Consider the following 23,598-nt stretch of genomic DNA (forward strand, 5'->3'; position numbering starts at 1 on the left):
AGGATTTAGGTATAGAAACTGTAAAAGAGGAACCGGCAAGGAGAATGCTGACTCTGTATCCTCATGATTATTGAACTGCAGAAAGTGATTGCTTGGCTCCTGCTAGATATTGGTTCTGGCCATGGATAGACCCTAACACAATTTTTGTTTGTTTGTTCATTTGTTTGCATGCTTGCTCAGACAGGGAGATGTGGGCTTTCAGATTATCTGGGCCTTAGCAGTATAGGTCTTTATAATCAGCACTTTGAATTGTTCCAAGAAACAGACCAGCAGCCAGTGAAACTGTTTCAACAAGGAAGTTATATTCACCCTATAACCATTCCTGGTCAGCAGTCTAGCCACAGCACTTTGGATCTTCTCAAGTTCCAAGCAGTTTCAAAAGACAGCCCCATATAGAACACAATACATAATCCAAATGGGATGACAGATTTGACATCTCAAGGAACAGAAAAGATCCCCATGACTCATCAGGAGGGGCTTCTTGTTGCACTGGCCATATTTGGAGGTTGGTGCCATAATTGGAGGAAGCCACATGAAGTCCCTCTTCCTGTTGTTTCCAACCAATCAGGAAGATCTCATGAGATCTCCCAGCATCCCTCATAATCTCGGGGACGCCAAAATCTCAAAAGATTTGGGGTGACATTTGGGATCTATATAAATACCTTCCCATGTGATTGTGGCCATTGTGAGCCAGACAGCTGAGAAACCCAGACTGTCCACACTTGTTATAGACTCTCTTGGTTACCGAACCCTCAGGCTTTGGCTGGTCACCTTCGGAGGCCAAGGAGGGAGGATTTTCCCAATGCTATTGGAGTTTGGGTTTCTTGCACTCCCTGGGGGACTTTCAGTTTTAGATAGCATTGTATTGTGGTAGTTCGGCATTCTAGGCACATCTCTGATGTGGCATGTATGCTTCTTAGGCCCGTTACAGACGGGCCTAAAAGTGTGCGCTCCGCGCGTGCTAGGGTTACAAAGGGGCATCCTTTCTGGATGCCCCCAACCCTAGGACGTGCGGAGCGTGCACAAAATGGCGGCGGCCGTTCCACATGGCTGCCACCATTACTACGTCACGACCGCGCCGCCTCTAAACGGAGCAGCGCGGTTGTGACGTAGTGGGGCCGTGCGAGGGTGCATAGTGCACCCTTTCTGCGGCCCTGGAAGGAGCTCCATTTTGGAGCTCCTCCCAGGTTTGCGTTGCTGGGCACAGCCTTTAGATGGCTGTGCTTGGCCCCTTTCTCCTCCTCCCCGCCGCCGCGGGGTGTCCTTGGGGCTTGAAGCCCCAAGGACACCCCTTTCCCGGCCTCGGGGAAGTGGCCTTTTGCCACTTCCCTGCGGCCTGGAAAGCGGCGGATTGGGGCCTCAGAGGCTGCCGCTCTGGCTGCTGAGGCCCCGATCCGGCAGGGAAAGGTGCGGGTGCAGGCCGCCGCTTTTCGGCGGTCTGTAACGCGCCTTATATTTCTGCATATGTATAACCTTACAGCCTTGTATGATATGGATATTTGGTACTCTTTGTCACAACTTTCTGAAGGGTCATCATGATACAAAGTTTTTATCTTCCAGGCAGTTCAAGATGGTAGCATATCAATTGACATGTTATGATTTATGATGGCAAGATGCTCAATGTATGATCACAGATGATTGATTTATGATGACAGCTAGTGATTTATGGCCTTATTAGCTAATATGATAAATTACGGGTATTGACATATGATTGATTTATGACATGATTTATGATATGGGAATGCCCACATACGTCAAATTGATAAGTGAGAATGTGGTTGATTTATGGTTGTAATTGATGAGTTATGACCCCTGTATAGATCCAATAAAGTTGTGGTCATTTATTACCCACCAATGGTGAGCGGACTCCTTTTGTGCAGGCATAAAAGCCATTCTACTAACTTTAATTGTGCAAAAGCATTCTAGGCCACCACTGAAACCTGGGCCTCCAGATTTAAGTCTGGGTCAGAGAGTATGGCCTAGCTGCAAACCTAGGATTTCAGGGGAGTGTCAGCACAAGTAAAAACCCTGTTTCTTGAATTGCTTTCCAACTGATCAGGAACTCTTCTGTCTTGTTTGGGTTAGGGTTCAGTTTGTTTGCTCTCATCCAGTCCATTACTAATAGCAGACACTGTCAGTGCAAATTCATAGGCACTAGGATACAGCAGGTTTTCTCACCCAGATTCCCCTGGAATACTAGGCTTCCATGAGAGGTTGATAGATATTCCATGAGTGATTGTGACTGGAAAAATAAATAGTTTTTTTAGCTGAAGATATAATAATTATGTAGGGATTACCTGAGACATGAAAATTATTTCAAGAGTTTCTCTATAGTAAAAAGGTTGAAAAAGGCTGAGGTAGAGCATAAGCTGATGAGACCTCTTTGCAGAACACTTACATCAAAAAGAGCCTTCCCTTCCAAAAGGCAGATTTCAAATGAGGAGGAAAGGTTGCTTCATGTATGTGTGTATGTGCCTTCAAGGTGCCTGTCAATTTATGGCAACTCTGAGAATTTCATAGGGTTTTCTTAGGCAAAGAATATTTTGAGGCGGCTTTGCTAGCTCCTTCCTCTGAAATATAGCCTATAACACATGGTATACTTTGGGGTCTCCCATCTTGTTAACTGCTATCAAGTCGACTTCAGCTTATGGTCACCACCTTAAATAAGAGAACTTCAAGTTACCCTATCTTCAACAGGCCAGCTCAGGTCTTGCAGTCTCAGGGCTGTGGCTTCCTTGGTTGAGTTTATCCATCTGGAGTGTCTTCTTCCTTTTTTCCTACTGCCTTATAAGTTATTAAGCATTATTGTCTTTTCTAATGAGTCATGTATTCCCATGATATGGCCAAGTATGACAGTCTCAATCTTCTTGGCATCTAGAGAGGGTTCCGCCTTGACTTGTTCTAGGACCCAGTGATTTGTCTTTTAGCTATCCATGGTATCCATGCAATTCTTTTCTAGCACCTCATTTCAAATTAGTTGATTTTCTTCTTATCAGCTTTCTTCACTGTCCTTGTTTCCACAACCATACATACAAATAGGAAATATGATGGCATGGGCAATCCTAACTTTAGCATGCAATTATAGATCTTTACATTTCAGGATCTTGTCCTTCATAGCCAACCTTCCAAGTCCTAGTCTTCTTCTGCAGTCTCCATTCTGATTAATGATTGAACCAAGATGGCCAATCTTGAACCATTTCAATTTATTTATGATCTACTTTAAAGTACTAACTCATAAAATTCCCCATACACCAGTGGCATCACTAGAAGGGTGCATGTTGTATAGACCACACTGGGTGATAAATATCTTGTGATGCAGTCGCTAATCATCTGTCTCAAGAACCTCCCCGCCTCCAACCAGGGCACCTCTGCCATCCATATGCTGTAGCCATTGGTGAAGGGGAGTGATGGTGCCACCCAGCAGCCTATTCTGTGGTAGTGGCAACATCGTGGCCATAGACTCCTACCATTCCTTCTTTCCCACACACCTACCCCCCCCCCCCCCCAGAGCTGCAGGCCCTAATCTAGGTCCCCTACCATCCCTGTCTTTTTTCCATGGGCAGAGGAGGCAACCAAGACTGGATCCATCCCTCTGCCAGCAGCTCCCACTCACCAGAGCTGTGAGGTAGCTTCCTGCCTTCAGGTGACACCACTGGCATACTCTCAGGTCTTCTGAGGACATCCTGGGGCAAAACAGACAGGGCAAACAGAGCAGCCAAAAGTTGCTCCTGCCCCAATCACCATGGAACCACTGGCAACCAGATATCATGGTCTCGAGGATGGCCATTGCTGTGGTCCCAAATGGGCTGTGAAAGAGAGTGGTAAGAAAGCACTGGTTTTGCAGACAGGTTTGGGCCACATTAGGCAGCCCCATCACAGCTTCCATGCAGTCTCTGTGAGATCCATGCATGTGTATCATGTGCATGCCTCAAATCCAGATAGGCTTGACAGCAGCCATTTTGGGCTGTCTGAGGCCTCAGTTACGTCAGCCAGAACCAGTCTGCCAACTGTTAACCAGAGACATTTTCATCAGCCACCCCCTGATACAGCTAAGGGCTGTATCAACCAGAAGAGATTTGACAGCTAGATGTGCTGTTTGTGTTTAAAACAGCAATAAAACCACTCTCTTTTGGCATAGCTATCCAGATGGTTTTTAAATTATGAGTTTATACATTATGAACTGATTGTTTTTAACAGGTATGCTTTTTAAACTGCTATTATGTTCTTTTAACTGATTGTGTATTTTTAACTAGTGTTCGCATTTGTCACTAAGTTATGTGTCTATTTGTAGCTGTATTTTAATCTCTTGTTCCCATCTCCATGCATAGGCAGAGACAGGTAAGAAATGAACATATTATCATCATCATCAACAACAACAACAACAACCAGAACTGACCCTGCTTAGCATCCAAGATAAGATGGTATCTGGTGCCATTCTGATATTTATAAAAAGTTGTTTCTTAATAGCCTCTGTTTCAAGGGAGAAATGTATATGTAAAACCACACCAGCATTCCAAATGCTAAAAACCAATCACTTGAAGGCTTTAAAAATCCAGTTTTACTAATTAGTTACCAGTTCATTGCCATTACATTTTAAAAAGATGAACAACATATTCCTTAACTGGCTGATTTCAGGAAAGATTTTTATCCTTCCTTATGATGACATTTCCATTGACATGGAAGCAAAAATCAGAAGCCTACTGTTAAATAAATACAACATGTGATTCATTTATTCCTTTTTGAACTGCCAGTTTGAGTACCCACAAAACCTAGATTAGAAAGTTCTTCCCCGTGCAGATAGAGGGATGTCACAGGATCAGCCTAAGTCTTTTCTGCTGGCAACATGTTCATTTTCTAAATGCAGGGAGATTAGATATTGCCATGGGCTCCTGCAAACAAAAATTTCTCCCCAGCAGACATACATACACATTCACACTGGCACAGCTGGGGACTGTATCATATCCAGATATAAACAGCATAATTGAATTTGGTGTATCCCAAGCTTGTTTGAGGTTGGAAAGAAATGAGTAGAAATGTAAGATATTTTGTTTCTATTTTTTTTAATTTTCCCATTATTTTGTTTCCTAATATGTGGCCTACTTTATTTTCCTGAACACTATAGATAATGTTCCTAAATTACTCCTTAAATTTGCAGTGTTTTTGCTCCTGTCTAATCTGCTGCATACAGTTCTTCCTACAGGGTCATTTTAGCCTGGTACACCATTTAGAATAGGGGCCCACTGATAGCACCTCTGAGATCTGTAAGTTTTCTCCTATTTGCAGTGTCTGTGTGAGAGAGAGAATGTTGTTTGCCTTCAAGACATTTCCAATTTATAGTGATCCTAAAGCGAACCCCCTTTAAAGAAATCTGCCAGGAAAACCCCATGAAAGATCCGCCTTAGGGTTGCCATAGGACACAAATGATTTGAAAAAAACAAAACAACAGCAACACAGTGAGCCTATCATGGGGTTTTCTTGGCAATATTTGTTCAGATGAGGTTTGTCATTTTTTTCTCCTGAAGCTGAGTGCATGTGACTTGTCCAAGGTTACCTAGTGAGTTTCATGGCCTAGAGGGGGAATCAAACCCTGGTCTCCAAAGTCATAGTCCAACATTCAAACCACTATATCACATTCACAAGACTAACCAAATGCCTGGGAGGTCAATACAAGATGGCCTCCCCTGAACATGGTACTGTCACCATCTTATCTTCAAAACAGGGACTAGGGGAGCAGTGGAAACAGAAGGCTGGAATTTGCTGGCAGCCCAGGGCAAGCCCCAACTCATCTAATGTTAGCTACATCCCTACTGCAGCCTTGAATACATTTCTTCATTTGTGCATATGGCCCAATATATCGTGACAGACATGGATTCAATTTTACTGTACATATAGTTAAGAGAGTGTAATGTATTGGTCGAACATAACTGTACAGTTAGGTTTTGCCCGTATAACATTTTATGGTAGAGTCCAGTGCCTGTCAACAAAATATTTTAATAAAAGATTTGTTTCCCTCTCCTCTTGCACCCAGCTCCACACCACTCCTCAAATTTATACCTATGACATTATTTAAAACAAATTTAGAAAATTGTATAAAATGTAGGTAATTTCAGGTGTGATGACAGAAAATCCCATGTTCAGCAAGGTGCTCTGCACATTTGTTACAAGAACATGCTTCTTTAATAAAATAACCTAAAGAACACAATAGTTATTTTCTAAGTCAAGTGGTAAAGAGCAACAACACTGACCCTAACTACATTGTTCTCCATAAGTCAGCATGCTGATAGCATTTTTCTGGAACTACCCATAAACATACAGATAGTTTATTTAGCTAAGACCATGTTTATATAGTGAGCCTGACTAATGTGAAACATACTTGTGAAGTAGCAAGGAAACACAATACTTCCAACCGTGAAAGTCAAATGCAAGGATCATCTGAAACAAGAAAAATTACTTCCAATTGGAATGTCTTACATGCATTCTTTCACTGGTAGGAATCTGGAGTCTAAATAATGGATTTAAATTTGGATGTTCTGGCCATATACGGTATCGTCTTCATCCTACTTCCTGAAATGTGGCCAGTATCCTGTAATCTACTCACATATATCAGCATGAATTGTGGATAGCTTGTAAAAAGATTACACTGTAAAATAGATTAATTGGCAAGAAGACAATGTATCAGTACAATAATCCAGGGATTCAAGCCCTCAGCAGTTCAACAAGTTTGTATTGTAATTATTTAGCACATATCTTTTATTTCAAGGCAAGCATCATGTAGATCTTTGTTCTGGACACATTTAGCTCAGCATATTGGCCTAAATCAAGTTGCTTGTCCCAACCAGAATAACCCATTAAAACTGCTGTATACAGTGACATCACCAGGTTTGGTGACACCCAGTACAAGGGGGACTGCTGAGGGGGAGCAGCTATGATGGCCCCCTCTTGAACTTACTCAATAACCAAGCTTCATGGGTAAACCAGAAAGAATTTATTGAGCAGCTCAGCAGGGTAGACAAGCATTTGTCAGAATTGGCTTCAGAGACCAACCGGTAATCATAAGAGTATAACCCCCCTTTATACCTAATCCTCCTGCTTCTCAATCCCTCTCCTTCTCTTTCCTTTTCCAAGAGAGTAACCTTGAGGCTTTAGTAACATCCCATGTCTATCTCCTTACCTCCATCAGATCAGCCTCCCATTCCCAATGACTAAGCCAAAACCATTTCAGCACTAATAATAAATTCCCCAACTATAACATCATTACTCAATAAATTTCTATATAATTCACTATACTTCTATATAATCAAAATATAACCAAGAACAACCTGTGGTAGGGGAACATCAGCGGGCAACCACAGCAGCAGCAGGTACTACGTGCTGTAGGATGCTCACCCATTGTGGCTCCATCACTGGCCTTCCACTGGCCTTGATGCCACCTTGGCTTCTCCCCCTCAGCTTCTTCCTATCCGGAGCAGGTGGGGGGGGCTGTCAATGATGGAAGTAGCAGTGGCCTGGCGCAACACCCTGCTGATTGCTCCTCAGGGAGGGAGCCAGTTGGCAACAAAGCCATGAGGGTTTCACTCACTCTTCTGCCACTGCCTCAGCTCCCTCCCCAGGGAGGGTGCTGTGTGGCCACAAAGCCACAAGGGGCACACTTACCCCCCAGCCTTTGCTGCTTCCTCAAATCCCGCCCTGGGGAGGCAACCACATGAGAGCAAAGCCACAAGGATTGCCTTGCCCCTCCATCATGGTGGGAGGAGTACCCCACCAGGATGTCACTCTTCCTGTGGGGTGTCACCTGGTGCAGTCTGTACCCCTTGCACCCGCTGAGTGACACCACTGGCTATTTTGTAAATCCTATTGATACAATAGGTTTACTCTAATTGGGAGTACCAACTGGATGTAAGCCTATATGTCTGGTCATCTAGGTGTTGTTGTTGTTTAGGACTACTCCACACACACCCCACCTAAAAAATAGAGGGGTTATCAGAGTTCTGTGAATAACAAGTCAAAACATATTTTCCAAGTTAAAAAAAAATCTTGGCTTCATATCCCATCTCTAATTCAGGAAAAACTTATCTGTTCTGTGTTAAACACAGGTATAACGGATGTTCCAGTAATGTTAAACTCTGAATGACAGGATTTTAAATCAAGTCAATTTAACAATGAAAAGATTTTCTGAAAAGTGCATGAAAGCAACTTGCATGTTTGGAAATAAATCACCGGCACGCTAAACATTTAAAAGCAGCACTTAGGTATTTTGGTTCTCAGGATACATTCAAAATAATCAGGGTTTTTGCACCGTTGTTAAGCCCTAGTGTTATGTCCTTTGCTTCTAGTATACAAGGTGACATGATGCAGATTCTTCAGCCCATACACAGATTAGCTCATTTGGGAAGGAAAAAGGATTTTGTGAAATGTGCATAAATAAACTTTTTTAGCCTCTGGACATAGGAAGAGGTACTTTTTGGTTTCCTGCCTTTTGCTTCAAAATAACAGAGCTGGCTTTAGGTACTATGTAACTTGACTGGAGTAGTTAAGAGGAATGATTTGGTAATCAACCTCAGATGGACAGCACATCAAAGCCAGCACCTCAAAAAGCCTGTGAACTGTATTCCAAAAGAGAGCTAAGTCTGGGCAGGCTGTCGTAAGAGCATTTGTGCAAATTAAGGCTGAGAATAAATTTAGCTTATATACTTAGAAAGGAATAAAAGTGTTTCAGATAACCTATTAAACAGCTTCTAGTCAGTCCAGAGCCAATATTATTAAGGGTGTGATGGATGATGTCCCTAAGCCAGAATTACAAGCTATATCTGGGATAACCATAAAGAGTATACTTAATCCAAAACAAATCAAAGTTGTTTTGGTGCAAACTTCTGCTGCAACAGAGCAGAGAGGGGCAACATGCAGCCCTACCAATGTTAGCCTGCACGTACCACCAGTCACAACCAACATGAGCAATGGTGAGAGACGTTGTGAACTGCATCTGGTAGAGCAAAAGTTCCCCACCCCTGCAAGAAAAGATAGAATGTAAACACTTCATTTCTCATCTGTCTCACTGTAAATCTACAGCACATTAAGGAAACATCTATAGTGTAGGTGCTGAACCTTCCTAAGAATCAGAGTTCCAGTGATTGGTGGTTATCCTACTTAGGACTATCCCAGGTACAGCTTTGAATGCCAGCACCAGCAGTGTTGTAAAGCACAGGGTTCTTTCTACTTGGCTGTGGATAAATGAAAAGAATGACTTCTAAAAACACACCCAGAGTTCTCCATATTATCCACTTAATTTATTTGTTGAGAAATTGTGTGGTCAACATTTAACTTCATGCTGAGCTCCCAAAGGTGTTAATTCCTTGCCAAATTAGACAATGCCTTCTCTTTCCCTATTCAGGCATCCAAAAGCAATGGTGCCAAGCAAAAGAAAAGTAAATAAGCTACATTTCTCTGATGAACACTGCAATTACTTCCACACTAGTAATTTAGATCCTGCATGAATTGCATCATAAGCCCTGTACATACTATCTCTACAGGAAATTGAATAAATCCATATACGCAACAGCCAAATGTGTGTTTTCATAACCTTTTTTATACTTTCAAAAGCCACATTAAAAAAATCACAAAATTATTATATGAATATAAAGCTGCTTTACATGGAACCAAACCATGGAACATCTAGTGTGGTATTGTCTATCCTGACTCATCACAGCTTTCCAAGGAGCTCAGACAGTACTTCACTAAGAGCAATCCTTTCAAACTGAAAATTCCAGAAACTAAAGTAGGGATTTTCTACATACAACAGTACATCTCAGTTATGGGCTGCATCCTCATAGATAAATATCTAACAGCCTGTCACATTACAAAAGTAAAATGAGAAGCAACAAGACAGAAGAGGCTTTCTGCTTACCTCCCCACATGATGTTGTAGTACTTTGAATCATACAACTGGAAGATACCACAAGGGCCATCCAGTCCAACCTCTGCCATGCAGGAACACAAAATCAAAGTATAGTCACCCCTCCAAGTCCGCAGACTTGAAATGCGCGAACTTGGAAATATGCGGAGGAGTGAGCACTATTAATCTCAATGGGGCATGCTCCCGTGGCACACACCCCGCATGCACACGCCCCATCCAACTCTACAGGCTTGAATCTGCAAGAGATTTTGAACTCACAAAGGCATCCAGAACAGATCCTGCATGAGTTCAAGGGGTGACTGTACTCCCAACAGATGGCCATCCAGCATCTGTTTGAAAACTTTCAAAGAAGGAGACATCACCACTCTCCAGGGCACTATGTTCAAGCAGCTCTTACTATCAGGAAGTTCTTCCTAATGCTTAGGGGAAATCTATTTTCCTGTAGTTTGAATCCATTGTTCCATGTCCTGGGAAGTTATCACATGGGAGGCAAAGCACCCAAATTCTGTGGATAAATGGCGTTTAAATCTGTAAATACCCCACAAGAGTGGGATTGTTTTCAGATGACATCGTGTGACTTTGGCATTAACCCAAAATTAACCATGAAAAAGCAGCAAAATCGCACCGCTTTTTAATTCAGGATTTTCCCAGTTAAAAAATGGTGTGATTTTGCTGCTTTTTGCATGGATTAATAACGTCTGGTTAATGCCAAGGTCGCACAACATCACCCGAAAACAATCCCACAGATATAAACCCTATTTATCCATGGGATCTGGGTGCTTCCCTCCTGTGTGATAAACTTCCTAGTCTCTGGAGCACCAGGAAACAAGCTTGCTCCATCCTCAACATGACATTCTTTCAAATATTTCACAACTATCACATCACCTCTTAACCTTCTCTTCCTCCAGCTAAAAAATACACAGGTCCCTAAATTGCTCCTCATAGGGCATGGTTTCTAGACCTTTCACCATTTTGATCACCCTCCTCTGGAGACACTCCAGCTTATCTACACCCTTCTTGAATTGTGGTGCCCAGAAATGGACATAATATTCCAGGTGAGGTCTGAACAAAGCAGAACAGAGTAGTAAGATTACTTCCCTCAATCAAGATGCTAACTCCTTTTGATGCAGCCTGGAATTGCACTGGCTGCATCACATTGCTGACTCATGTTCAGCCTGTGGTCCACTAAGACTTCTAGATCCTTTTCACATGTACTGCTATTAAGCCAGGTGCCACCCATCCTATACCTGTGCATTTCAGAGGGAAATAGTCATAAAGAGCATGCCTTTTGCAATTTTTTTCCAGCAGGACAAAGGGCATGCTTTTATTATCATCTCCCTAGGAATAGAACAGAAGTTATTTGAGGAAATGCAGAGAGGGAAACAGAAAGGTGTTTCTGTCTCGCTGTCTCTCCTGTTAAGTTTGTAAAGTGATACGGTTCTAAATGTGAAGTCTGGAATTTCAACAGCATGTTCAGTCTCAAAAAAAAAAAAAAAGTAGCACTGACATTATCAACAAGAAAGACCTTGTTTAGACCAGTTTTATGTTCAGGGGTTGAAAGGGGAGAGTGGGACTGTTACTTAACTAGTTCCATCACAGACAAAAGGAGTGTGTGACCATGAGAGGAACAAAGAACTGGTATTAATTTCTTTACTCTCCCTGAAGAAGGTAGAACCTACTTTAGCATTTGGCTGGGCTTTGCCCAGAAAATAATAAAGAGCTGAATATTTCTGTCCCATATTCTGGCTATAGGTGAAGAAACATAAAACTGTAAAACAGTAGCAGAAGCACCCACACAAAACTGGGCTGCCTAAATAACTTCTGGATGAGCTGTTTAAATCCCTGATCCAGTTAAATTGAATTTACTCTCCCAATATATAAGCACATTTAGGATTGCAGCCCAAGACACTTTGAAACTATTGCTTTTTTAAAAAAGTAGTCATAACTGAGTTTCACTTGAATTTGAACATGGACCAAAAATTATATGATAGAAATATTCTGCATGTTTGTTTGATGTAGAATCAACAGAAAAATCATTAAACATACTGTGATAAATGAGGATGCATTCCAACCAACTTTATTTCAGAAAAATCATTAATACATGAAATACTGGTGACTTTGAAGCATGGCTACAGTATACTGTTAAATACATTTGAAAAGGTTTTCCATTCACCAAGGTTTAAATTCAATTGCTCACCCCGGTCCTCACTTAGGTAGAGCCACTCAATCTTTGGGATTTACATATGTGTTAGTAATATTCCCATATCCTTTGCAATGATATTCTAAAACAAACAGAAACAGAAATAAAATAAACAGAAACAGAAACACATTTACTATGTATGTAACACTGGAGACAAGACATAAAACAATTCTTTAAAACAAATATTAAAAAAATAAGTTTCTATTGTACATATACACACAAACACATCCTCAGAAATTTCTGGAGTTGAAGTCTGCACTCTCTAGTGGACATTTGATTATTAGAATAAGTCCACCTGGTGATAAACCCAAAACACAATGGGTTCTTTTTTTAAAAAATTAAGTTTTTAACAATTGCCTGGGACATGGAACTTATCTCTTCTCATTCTGCTACATATGAGCTTTCCAAGCTTTTGTTTTGATATACTATTCACCAATTGTCCCAACTGCCACTCCAGTCAAACAGTTGGGTTGTATCATACAGCTGCTTCAGTCTTAATTCAAGCAACTGGATTTAATTTTACAAAGTGAGAAAACTTTATAGTAGAGAAAGCTTCTTGCCCTTATGCTGTTCTTTTACAAGGCCAGCTGTTTCAACAGCAGCAGTCACATAGGAAATACCCAGAACACTAAATTACTCTTTTAGCACACAGTTTGTTTACTTTTTAAAAAATCAGTACTTTCTTTGACTTTTCCATGGAACTCCATTCCCCTTTTCACTTTCTTTCACATCACTATGGTATAAAACTTATCAAGACCAACAACAAAATCCTTAATCTTATAATAAGTCTCCGTTCTAGCAGCCCCACTGAAGCACTAAAACTCACAGCCTTGACAGACCAGCAATAAAGGCTGGCATCGGGGTGGAGTGAGGGGGTGGCATCCACACGATGCTTGCCTCGACTCCGTCCCCATGCCAACATGACACTGTGCATCCCACCACATGGTGGGGAGCATGATGTGCTCCTCTGGCACTGCATCCAGATGACACAGCACCAAAGGAGCCCAAAAAGCCATGGTGCCAGTGGCTATGGCACCCTTCCCACAGTGCAGAAAGGGGCTGCTTTTTGTGGTTCCTTTTTGTGCCACAGAAAGGCCAGATCAGGGCCACAGCTTGCAGTTGCAGCGGCCCAATCCAGTAAAGACAGAGGTGGCTGAAGGACACCCCTTAGGGGTGGTCTGTTCAGCCCCTTACTTAGGTGCTGATTTATCAAGTTCACCTCGGTATAATGAGTTATCTCAAAGTGGCACAAGAGTTGACGGCAAAAAAACAGGTCTCCTATACCTTTAATGGTTGCGCAGAAGAGGTAATTTCAGCATGCTCCACCTGCTTAAAGTCCTTTCTGCACAACCATTAGAGTTAACAGGTACCCAGTCCTGTTTTTCACTCAACAAATCTACTTGGAAGAACAAACAATTGAATTTCGGTCAAAGTAATAACTTGATCACACCATGCTTTGATACATTTTAGAGATTAAGTTGTTTAATACAGTATAGCCTCATCATCTCAGAACATGTTGCTGTCTCAAGAGAAATTCAAGATGTCCACTTCTTCTCCATAGAAGCAGGATTAGAGAATTATCCAGATATTAATGAACTACAGTTTGCATCAATCCACATCTGTGACCAGGCTGGATGAGGCTGAGAGGAACTGGACTCCAACAACATCTTAAGGGCTGCAAGTTTCCATTCCAAATGTACATAATCAGACCTGATTGGCAGTTGAATTATCACTGGCATGCTCTATCACATCTGAGGGCAGAAGACTATTTCTTGAGAAACAGAGAGTTGCTGCTACCCCACCCACAATATGTGCTGCTTCAGATATCATTAGCTGCATTGAGAAAACAGAATAGGAGGATATATGTTATAAATGATTGAATCACATTAATAAATATGGGTTAATTTTTAAAAGACTCAAGACATAGGGAGAAGCCAAAATTTCACCATGTTTGTGACATTTTCTCATTTATAAAGATTTTTTATTTTTATTTTTTGCTGCCACTGTTACTATACTTATATGGCTTCCAAGTCAGCTCTGATTTATGGCAACCCTATTTTAAAGTTTTCTTGGCAACATTTATTGGGAAGAGTTTTGCTATTGCCTTCTGGGCTAAGAAAGTGTGACTTGATTAAATGTTGTTTCCATGCTTGAATCACACTGCTTCTTGGGGTGTGGGGTTAGGAACAAATAGATTAATTGCATTTTAAATGTCTGATTTCAGTTTTAAAAGTTTCTGTTTGTCTCATCAAAATAGATCATGCTGACCTGGATTTTAGAGAATGCTATCAAACAAATGATAACTTGAAAAAAGTTACAAATACAGTATATTCTCATTGGTAATAATTTCAAATGCATTGATCATGGAAGACCAATGTGAATACTCTAAAGAAATATAACTGCTATTTTTAACAATAATATTTTTTTAAAATGAAAAAGAGGCTGGTGAGCAAACCAGTGAAAAACATCCCACTTAGGTCTCTTGATTATAAATGGAATCAGTTGTTCTATATATATTCATGTTGTTCAAGAAATGACTTGTGAATCAAGATTCCCAGTTTTATGAGCAACAGACTGAGAGTGACAGAAGAGATGACTACTGTTTTACCACGAGTAAAAATGCAAAATGCAAAACATTAAACCATAAAACTATACTAGCCACCAAATTCCACTGAATGTTAATCATGTTAAACATCAAAACAAATATATAACAACAAGATGAGAAAAGATGCCTAGGTATAACATTGCAGCAGCAACAGCATTATCCACAATTTCTATAAATATGAGAGTTATGAAGTTTACAAAGAAAGTTTTCTGACCCAAGTTTTTATGTGGGTAAATGCAAGACCAAGTAATTCTTACAAGCTGTAGTTTTGCTAGATTCCATTTCAGTAATATCTTTTTCACACAAATCAAAGTTAAGCTGTAACTGCTGTGTGCTATGTATCTATTTTTAATGCATAACACATCTGTGAAGTGTTTTTTTTTTAATGAAAGAAGCATGTTCCATAGAAGCTCATTTACTTTAATTGCTTGTCGATGAGACAGAAAAGCATCCAGCTGTAAAAAATCATTTTGACAGAAACCTGAATTATAATAACTAGATCCATACTGGGGACACCAAGAAAATTTGGAATAGACTGGACAATGCATGTCTTCTCAGTACGTCAACATTCCATTCTTTTTAGTTTAGCTGGTGTGTAAATCACAGGTAGGAAAAGGCATTGTGGACTGTCTCCTTTACTTCTACCCTATAATGGCTATCTGTTGGGGATGCTTTGAGATTTCCTGCATGGCAGGGGGTTGGACTGGATGGACCTTGTGGTCTCTTCCAATTCTATTATTCTATGATTCTAATTCCCCTTACAAAACAATTCAAAATGGTCAGATTGTAGAAGCTGAAAACTGACTGGAAAACTGGGAGCTGTAGACCAAAACATAACATTTCCAAGTTCTTGCTGTGGAATGGAGTGGCCCATAACAACACCTCATCTCAAAACCTGCAAAGTTGAATATGCCAGGACAAAAGATGGAGATGAAGGTGAGTCATACATTTCTTTCTGTTATACTAGATGGCATAGCTGAAGGACACAAGGACCAGACCCCTTGCAAGATCCATGGAGCTATGAATACATCAGTGTTACCACCTCTGGATCATTCATGAAATGTCCTGTTTCAGAGCTTGCTGCCTGCTGGTAGACAAACTACTGCCTGCTCTCCACCTAACTGGATACAGCGAATGCTCAGTTATACTGGAACCTAACTTCCCCCAGTACATACACACAAACACAAAACACACTAGCTGAGTATGCATATGCAAGAGGAGCTTTGTAGATAGCAATCTTTGCCCCTACAATGAAAAGGTTTCCCATTGTCATAAGTGCTGGTATGAACCCTGAAATTACTGTACTTCAGTAATTGTTTTTTGTTTGTTTGTTTGTTTGTTTTTGCACAAACAGGAGATAAACTGTGCAGAGTGAAATGCAACCTATACAAATATCTATCTTTTTAGATTTTAAAATAAGTGATAAGGTGGCAAATACAGGACTGCTAAACAACTCAGGCAGCTCAGTTTAGCAAGGATTAAAACTAGAATTTGCTGTTAACAAAGCCAGCAGTGTCTGGAATCCAGACACAAGAGGAGTTTGCAAACCAGCAACATCTGCTACACATCAGTGAAGGTTTTCTTATTGTTTCTGTTTAACCAGAATCTATTCTCCAAAACTTTTTTTTTGTTACAAAAAATTTGCTTGGAAAAAATGCTAGTTGTTTCTAATGACCAATTGTTTGGTAGTCATATATTTTTCATCAGGAAAGCACAAGGAAAAATGCAATCCCATATGTCTTTCCAAATAGTATCTTTACTTACATTAAATTCTTCATTCCTGTGCTATTATTAATTTCTTAAGATTCCAAGATTTAGGACAGTTGAGACAACCAAACCTTCTTCTACTGATGTGAGTGAAAATTGTTTTAGCCTCAGTTCCCCAATGTATATAAAATTCAATATATTTGTATATATTCCTAATATCCATTTGTTTGAGGGGGGTTGACAGGTCACATAGCCAGTTCACTATCTCTATATGGACATTTACTGCTGATTGCACATAACGTTCTAAGCATGCAAACTCAGAGGAAGGAAGGTTGCACACACATTCAAGGGTCTCCACCAGTGCTGGTGAACCTATGGCATGTGTGCCAGAGATGGCACTTAGAGCTGTCTTTGTGGGCATGTGCACTGTCACCCCAGCACAAAGTTCACCAGTTCATTACCAGAAAGCCAGGGGACACAGCACTTTGTGATAAACAGGTGGGTTTGGGTTTGCAGTTTGGGCACTCGGTCTCTAAAAGATTTGTCATCACTGCTCTATGCTCTCCACAACCATGCTTGGAATCTAGACCCAAGAGTCATTTTTCAAAAGAGTCACAGTGTGGTTTGAAGAAATGATGTACTTTTTAATTTTATTTTATTTTATTGATAAGAATACTTATAGAAATCCTCATACTATATTGCCCTAAAAACATTCACCACTCCTCTTTGATGTGTCCAAACATAAATAGTACCACAACTTGTGTTGGCATTGATACTGCCAAGCAGTCAAAAGCTAGCAACCAAGGACTTGAGATTGTCAAGACAAGCTTTCCCATTAACATGGGGAGAAAAGTGTATCCCTTAGTGTCTTCAACTTTAGATCTCTCTGAAGTGCTAAACAAGTCTCTCTGTGCTTTATTTTTATCAGGGGAAAACTTACTATTCATTAGATGACAATATTTGAGAGCACTAAACACAATACCAACCTACATAGTATCATAAAATGCTTATCAGCATCTATTACCATCTTTTTAGAGTGGCATCTCCACCCCCTTTGGTTGCTTCAGAAAAAAATCTTTCACTGAATAGCCTTATTTGTTTGCTATTTGGAAAATACATTTGCTGACCTCTTTCTAGAAGCTCTCAGCCAAGGACGTGAAGTTAGTCTGCCAAGCCTTTGACTCGAAATTCAACTTCTCTATTTTACTATTTTATGATTCCTTCATAAATGACAAATGGAAGAACCCACAAAGGCCATCCAATTTTCTGTGATGCAGGAATACACAGTCAAAGCACACCTGACAGATGACCATCCAGCTTCTGTTTAAAAGCCTCCAAAGAAGGAAACTCCACACACTAAAAGACAGCATATTCCATTGTGAAGCGGATCTTACTATCAGGAAATTATTCCTAATGTTTAGGTGGAATCTCTTTTCCTGTAGTTTGACTCTATTGCTCTATTGCCCCAGGTCCTATTCTCTGGAGCAACAGAAAACAACCCTGCTCCATCCTCACTATGACATCCCTTCAAATACAGTTGTCATGTCACCTCTTAATCTTCTCTTCCACATACTGAGCATTAATAATAATTAGCAATAACAAATTTACTGTAGTAAAATTGTAGTACAAGACATTTCAGTTCCACCACATGAACCATCAAGCTAATTAGATAGATGGAACATACAATATATTTCATAGAATCATAGAATCATAGAGTTGGAAGAGAATGCAAGGGCCATCCAGTCCAACCCCCTGCCATGCACGAAATCTCAATCAAAGCATCCCTGACAGATGGCCATCCATCCTCTGTTTGAAGATCTCCAGGAAAGGAGACTCCACAACACTCCGAGGGAGTGTGTTCCACTGTCAAACAGCCCTTACTGTCAGGAAATATCTCCTAATGTTGAGGTGGAATCTCTTTTCCTGGAGCTTGCATCCGCATCATGCCCTGGTCCCTAGTCTCTGGAGCAGCAGAAAACAAACTACTTCCTCCTCATGTGACATCCCTTCAAGTATTTAAACAGGGCTAATATCACCTCTTAACCTTCTCTTCTCCAGGCTAAACATCCCCAGCTCCCTAAGTCGTTCCTTATAGGGAATGATTTCCAGAACCTTCACCATTTTAGTCACCCTCCTTTGGACACGCTCTAGTTTCTCAACATTGTTTTGAATTGTGGTGCCCAGAATTGGACACAATATTCCAAGTGGGGCCTGCCAGAAGCAGAATAGAGTGGCACTATTACTTTCCTTGATCTAGACACTATATGTCTATTGATGCAGCCTAAAATCGCATTGGCCTTGTTAACTGCCGCATCACACTGTTAACTCATGTTCAACTTTGATCTACTAGGACTCCCAGATCCCTTTCACATGTAGCTTCATTCAGCCGTGTCACCCCTTCATTCTGTACATTTCATTTCTCCCCTTAAGTGCAGTACCTTACATTTCTCTGTGTTGAAATTCATTTTGTTAGCTATGGCCCAGATTTCTAATCTATTAAGGTCATATTTATCTAAGTTTAATAATAGGTATAAAATACATTTCCCATAGATATCATCGTTTTTATTTTGGAGCCAGGTTCAGTACATTTCTTCTGACTCCGACTCCACCCAATTGCTTCCAACTCTCACTCCACTCCACATCCATGCTTCCAGCTAGACATTTTTGTTTCATGCCTGGCTTGTTTCTGGAGAGCAGAAAGCACACACAAATACACATATCTGATATTCTACATGGCAAAACATTGTTTTTGTGGCCCTAAGGACAAAATATGAGACCAGCTAGGGGTCAAGGTTTGGGAGTGGATGTGGTCACTTACACAAATATATACGCAGATGTACATATCTCAAGGGTCCTCTTCTTTGCTGAGAAGAGCAGATATGAGTGGGATGTGATTATGATATTTGCTGCTAGCAGATGTGAGGGAAAAGAACATTATACAACATTAGCAGTATATCAGCTGGGGAGGAAAAGATTTCCTGATGGCAGCAGAGGATTTGGGGTATCCCTTTCTCAGGGCATATATGGTTTGACAACTTCGTGCAGTCCCAAAGATCCAAGCTGCCAACTCCTGCTCTAGAGCCCTTGCAATCCTGCCAAAGACGTTTGATTTCTCTGCCATTTTGATCTTAGCTATTTTGGGGTAGTACCCTTGATTTGGTCTTCTGTTCGGATGGGGGGAAATCCGTGGGCGGAATAACTAATATTTCCCCCTTGTCATGGACGGATCATTTCCTGGTGGAGGCAAAATCAAGGTCTCTACCCAAATCCCCCCCGGGGGTGGTGGACTATTAGGATGGTTCACCCTCGAAGGCTGATGGAACCCAAAGGTTCCAGAAAGCCCTAGAGGGATACATGGTTGGAAGTGATGGCGACTCTGTTGTGCCCTGACTGGTATCTGGAATACGTCTCTCTAGGGCTATACACAGTTCGCTCCCAAGCGCCCTCTCAGACCCGCTTCCAAGCGTAAGCCTGGTACACGGAAGATCTCGCCGGAAGGAAGCGGGAACTGCGATGGCTAGAGTGCCGTTGGGAGAAACACCTTCGCTTAGCGACAGGCTCTCCTAGACCAACTGTTAGAGGACTATGGAGAGGCGATACGAGCAGCTAAGAACTCGTTCTATGGTGCTCGTGTCGCGTCCGCGGAGTCGCGTCCGCAGAGTTGTTCGGGTGGTCAGGGAGCTAACTCAGCTCCCTCCCGCCCCGAACCAGATCCTTGAACCTTCTAAGGCCTGCTGTGACCAATTTAATAACTTCTTCGGGATAAAACCTCTCAGATAAGCGAAGTCTTAACGCCGACATTCAAGCAGAACCTAGTGTAGAGGCGTCCAGAGCCTCCCGTAGACTCCATTAACTGGATCGGTTTGAGTTGGTAAGTACCGATGATGTGGACAAGATCCTCGGAAGTGTTCGGAAGACGACCTGATCTCTCGATCCCTGTCCCTCATGGTTAGCGGCCCAGGGGGGACCGGCGTAACTTTACTGTTACGCCAGATTATTATACATCTTGAGGGAAGGGCAATTTCCATCTGTTTTAAAATTGGCCATTGTAAAACCTTTATTAAAAAAGCCCTCCCTTGACCCCCTGGTACATATATTTCGGCCAGTTTCGCTGCTGCCATTTTGGGGAAGGTGATCGAGAGGGCGGTTGCAATCCGCTTCAGCGGTTTTTGGATGAAATGGATTATCTGGACCCATTTCAAACTGGCTTCCGGGCGGGTTACGGGGTTGAGCGGCCATGGTCGCCTTGGTCGATGATCTCCGTCTGGGCATCAACAGGGGAAGCGTTCCCTGTTGGTGCTCTTGGACATCTCAGCGGGCTTTCGATACCATAGACCATGGTATCCTTCTGCGGGGCGCCTGGCAGAGGTGGGAATCGGGGGCACTGCGCTCCAGTGGTTCCGGTCCTACCTCTCTGGGAGGTCCCAGTGGTGCAGCTGGGAGACGTGTGCTCCGATGAGAGGCCCCTTAAAACTGGGGTCCCTCAAGGAGCCATTCTGTCTCCCATGCTATTTAACATTTACATGAAACCGCTGGGAGAGATCATCCGGAGACATGGGGCCGGGGTTATCAGTACGCTGATGACACCCAAATAATTTTCTCTATGTCTCCGACTGATGCAGTGACTGGGATGGCGTTTCCTCTCGTGGCGTGCCTGGAGTCAGTAATGGACTGGATGAGGGAAAACCGACTCAAGCTGAATCCAGAGAAAAACGGAGTACTTGTTAGGTTCCCTGGTCCAGGAATGGCAGTAGTTCCACCTGTCCTGAACGGGGTCACGCTTCCTGTGAAGGACTCCGTGCGCAGTCTGGGGGTGCTTCTTGACTCGTCGCTTCACCTGACTGCTCAGGTGAATGTGACGGTCAAGAACACCTGTTATCAGTTCGGCTCATTTGCCAGCTGCGCCCATACCTGGCCCAGAGGGACTTGAAATGGTAGTACACGCTCTGGTAACCTCGAGATTGGTTTCTGCAACGCACTCTACATGGGCAACCCTATACCAAACCCGGAAGCTACAAATGGTACAGAATATGGCGCCAGGCTGGTCCACTGGTACTTCCAGGGCCAGCCATATTACACCGGTGCTAAAAGATCTGCATTGGCTGCCTATTCGCTTCCGGGCACAATATAAGGTGTTGGTGATGACCTATAAAGCCCTAATGGCTTGGGCCCAGGATACTTGAAGGACCGCCTCTCCCCGTACATTCCGTCCCACACCCTCAGAACATCTGGGCAGCAACTACTTAGGGTGCAGGGGCTAGGCTTACCTCATCTACGAGGAAGACATTTTCCATCGCGCCCCGGCCCTTTGGAACACGCTGCCCACAGAGCTCCACTCGGCCACCTCCCTGGCCCAATTTAGAAGGGATCTAAAAACCTTTCTATTTCAGGCTGCATTCCCCGATTAAAGTCCAGTGGCCTCCCTTCCTCTTTTATTGGCAAGAGGACTGGCTAACGGGTTTTTATTCTGTTTTATTGTATTTGTTTTTAATCTTTAATGTATATTCTGTGTGTTGCACTGTTTTTATTAGTTTTTAACCGCCCTGGTCTTTGGAAGGCGGTATAAAAATAAAAATTTTATTATTATTTATTATGAGATTTTCCTTTTTCTCAGCCCTTTATCCATCAGGTTTAGAAAGCATTTTCCTGACCCCTGCCCCATCTGCCAGCTCTGTCATATTTTAGGTCACTACTGCTTACTATTCTCTGCCTCCTTCTCATGTACCCTCTTCTCTCATTCACATCACCTTCTTGTATTATATTATTATTTATTATTATTTATTATTATTCTAGCCTAAGGGAAGAGCTCTCCCTCATGCCAACTGTCTCATCAGGCCTGGGAGGGAGTTTAAAAAAAGGCCCAACTCACCAGACCTAGCTGTGAATTATTGTTCTTATGTCACTCTATTTTATCTTTTTTGTTGTATTGTATTTTATTGTATTCTCTATGTATTTTATTGCTGTAACCCACCTGGATTCCTTGTGATTGGGCAGGCTATAAATAAATTGTTGTTCTTGTTGTTGTATCTGTATTTGGTATAACTTGACTGATTTTGTATCTTATTGCTTCTTTATAAAACTCTTTCTGGGTGAAGTTTGAATTCTTTGCTCTCTTTTCCTTCCTGGGAACCCTACCCTCCACTGTCTCAGAAAAAAAGAATAAGTTGCCCACCACTGTGGTTCTATTAATTTGAGAAAACAAACTAGCTTCTCAGACAGCTCTACCTGACTGAAATAACCTGTTCCCAAGCATGACAGAACCCATGGTTAACAAAGAGTAGATCTTCCTCTACTGCAGTTGTTGCTGCCAGGCTTATTAATTAGCACACAAATGGGCAGGGCCTCCAGTCATGCATCCATTCACATATTCTCCAACTGTTTCTCGGCCTTTTGGCTAAGATCAAGTGTAGTATCACAGATTCTTTATTCAAGGATTCAGCCATCCACAGTTTGAAAATATTAAAAATTATATAAATTCCAAACAGCAAACCTTTATTTTTCATTTTATACAGAGGTCACCATTTTACTATGATATTGTATTTAATAAGACTTGAGCATGGATTTTGGTATCAATGGGGGGGGGGGGGCGGTCCTGGGACCAAACCTCAGCAGATACCAAGTGCACTCTGTACTTCACTTGCTACATACTGAGTGTCAAAGTATTTGTACTCAACTCAGCGGGGAGAAAGGAGAGAATGGAACCTTGCCTTCCCAATGGGCTCAGGCAAAAGCAAACTACTGCATCTGCTTCCTAGGTTGTGTGTTCTTCACCTTTAATAACTGTTGCTATTTGACCACTCTGATGTTCCTTGGCCTACATGTGTTCCAGTTTTCATCTGTAAAATGCTGGAGACATGCTTTCATCACAGTGTATTCCTCACCTGACCTTAACAGGACTTACTTCTGAATAGACATGTATAAGTTTCTGCTGTCAGACATGATAGAGACTGTTCAAGTAAGCTCAGTAACAATTTGTTATCCTTAGCACAGTCTTGGACTGATATGATATCTTGCACTAGGCTGGAGCACCAGAAAGACAAATATGCTGATCAACGTCACAGATCATGGCATTATTGGGATTTTTTTTTTAGAGGCAGCAATTACTTCTTTTAAACAGTGTCTATTTATTGATAATAATCAATAAAATTATTATCACACAATGTAAGTCTTTCATGAT

The 23,598-nt window shown here is 41.8% G+C and overlaps 1 protein-coding gene and 1 pseudogene across 2 annotated transcripts in view; one reads left to right on the forward strand and one right to left on the reverse strand.

The window, feature by feature from the left end:
• The window catches only part of PLOD2 (procollagen-lysine,2-oxoglutarate 5-dioxygenase 2), an 85,873-nt gene that overhangs the window by 59,039 nt on the left and 3,236 nt on the right, over positions 1 to 23,598 (reverse strand). The window lies entirely within an intron of this gene.
• On the forward strand, positions 22,796 to 22,915 carry LOC121927421 (annotated as a pseudogene).

This window comes from Sceloporus undulatus, chromosome 3 (assembly GCF_019175285.1).
Source record: "Sceloporus undulatus isolate JIND9_A2432 ecotype Alabama chromosome 3, SceUnd_v1.1, whole genome shotgun sequence".
Lineage (NCBI taxonomy): Eukaryota > Metazoa > Chordata > Lepidosauria > Squamata > Phrynosomatidae > Sceloporus > Sceloporus undulatus.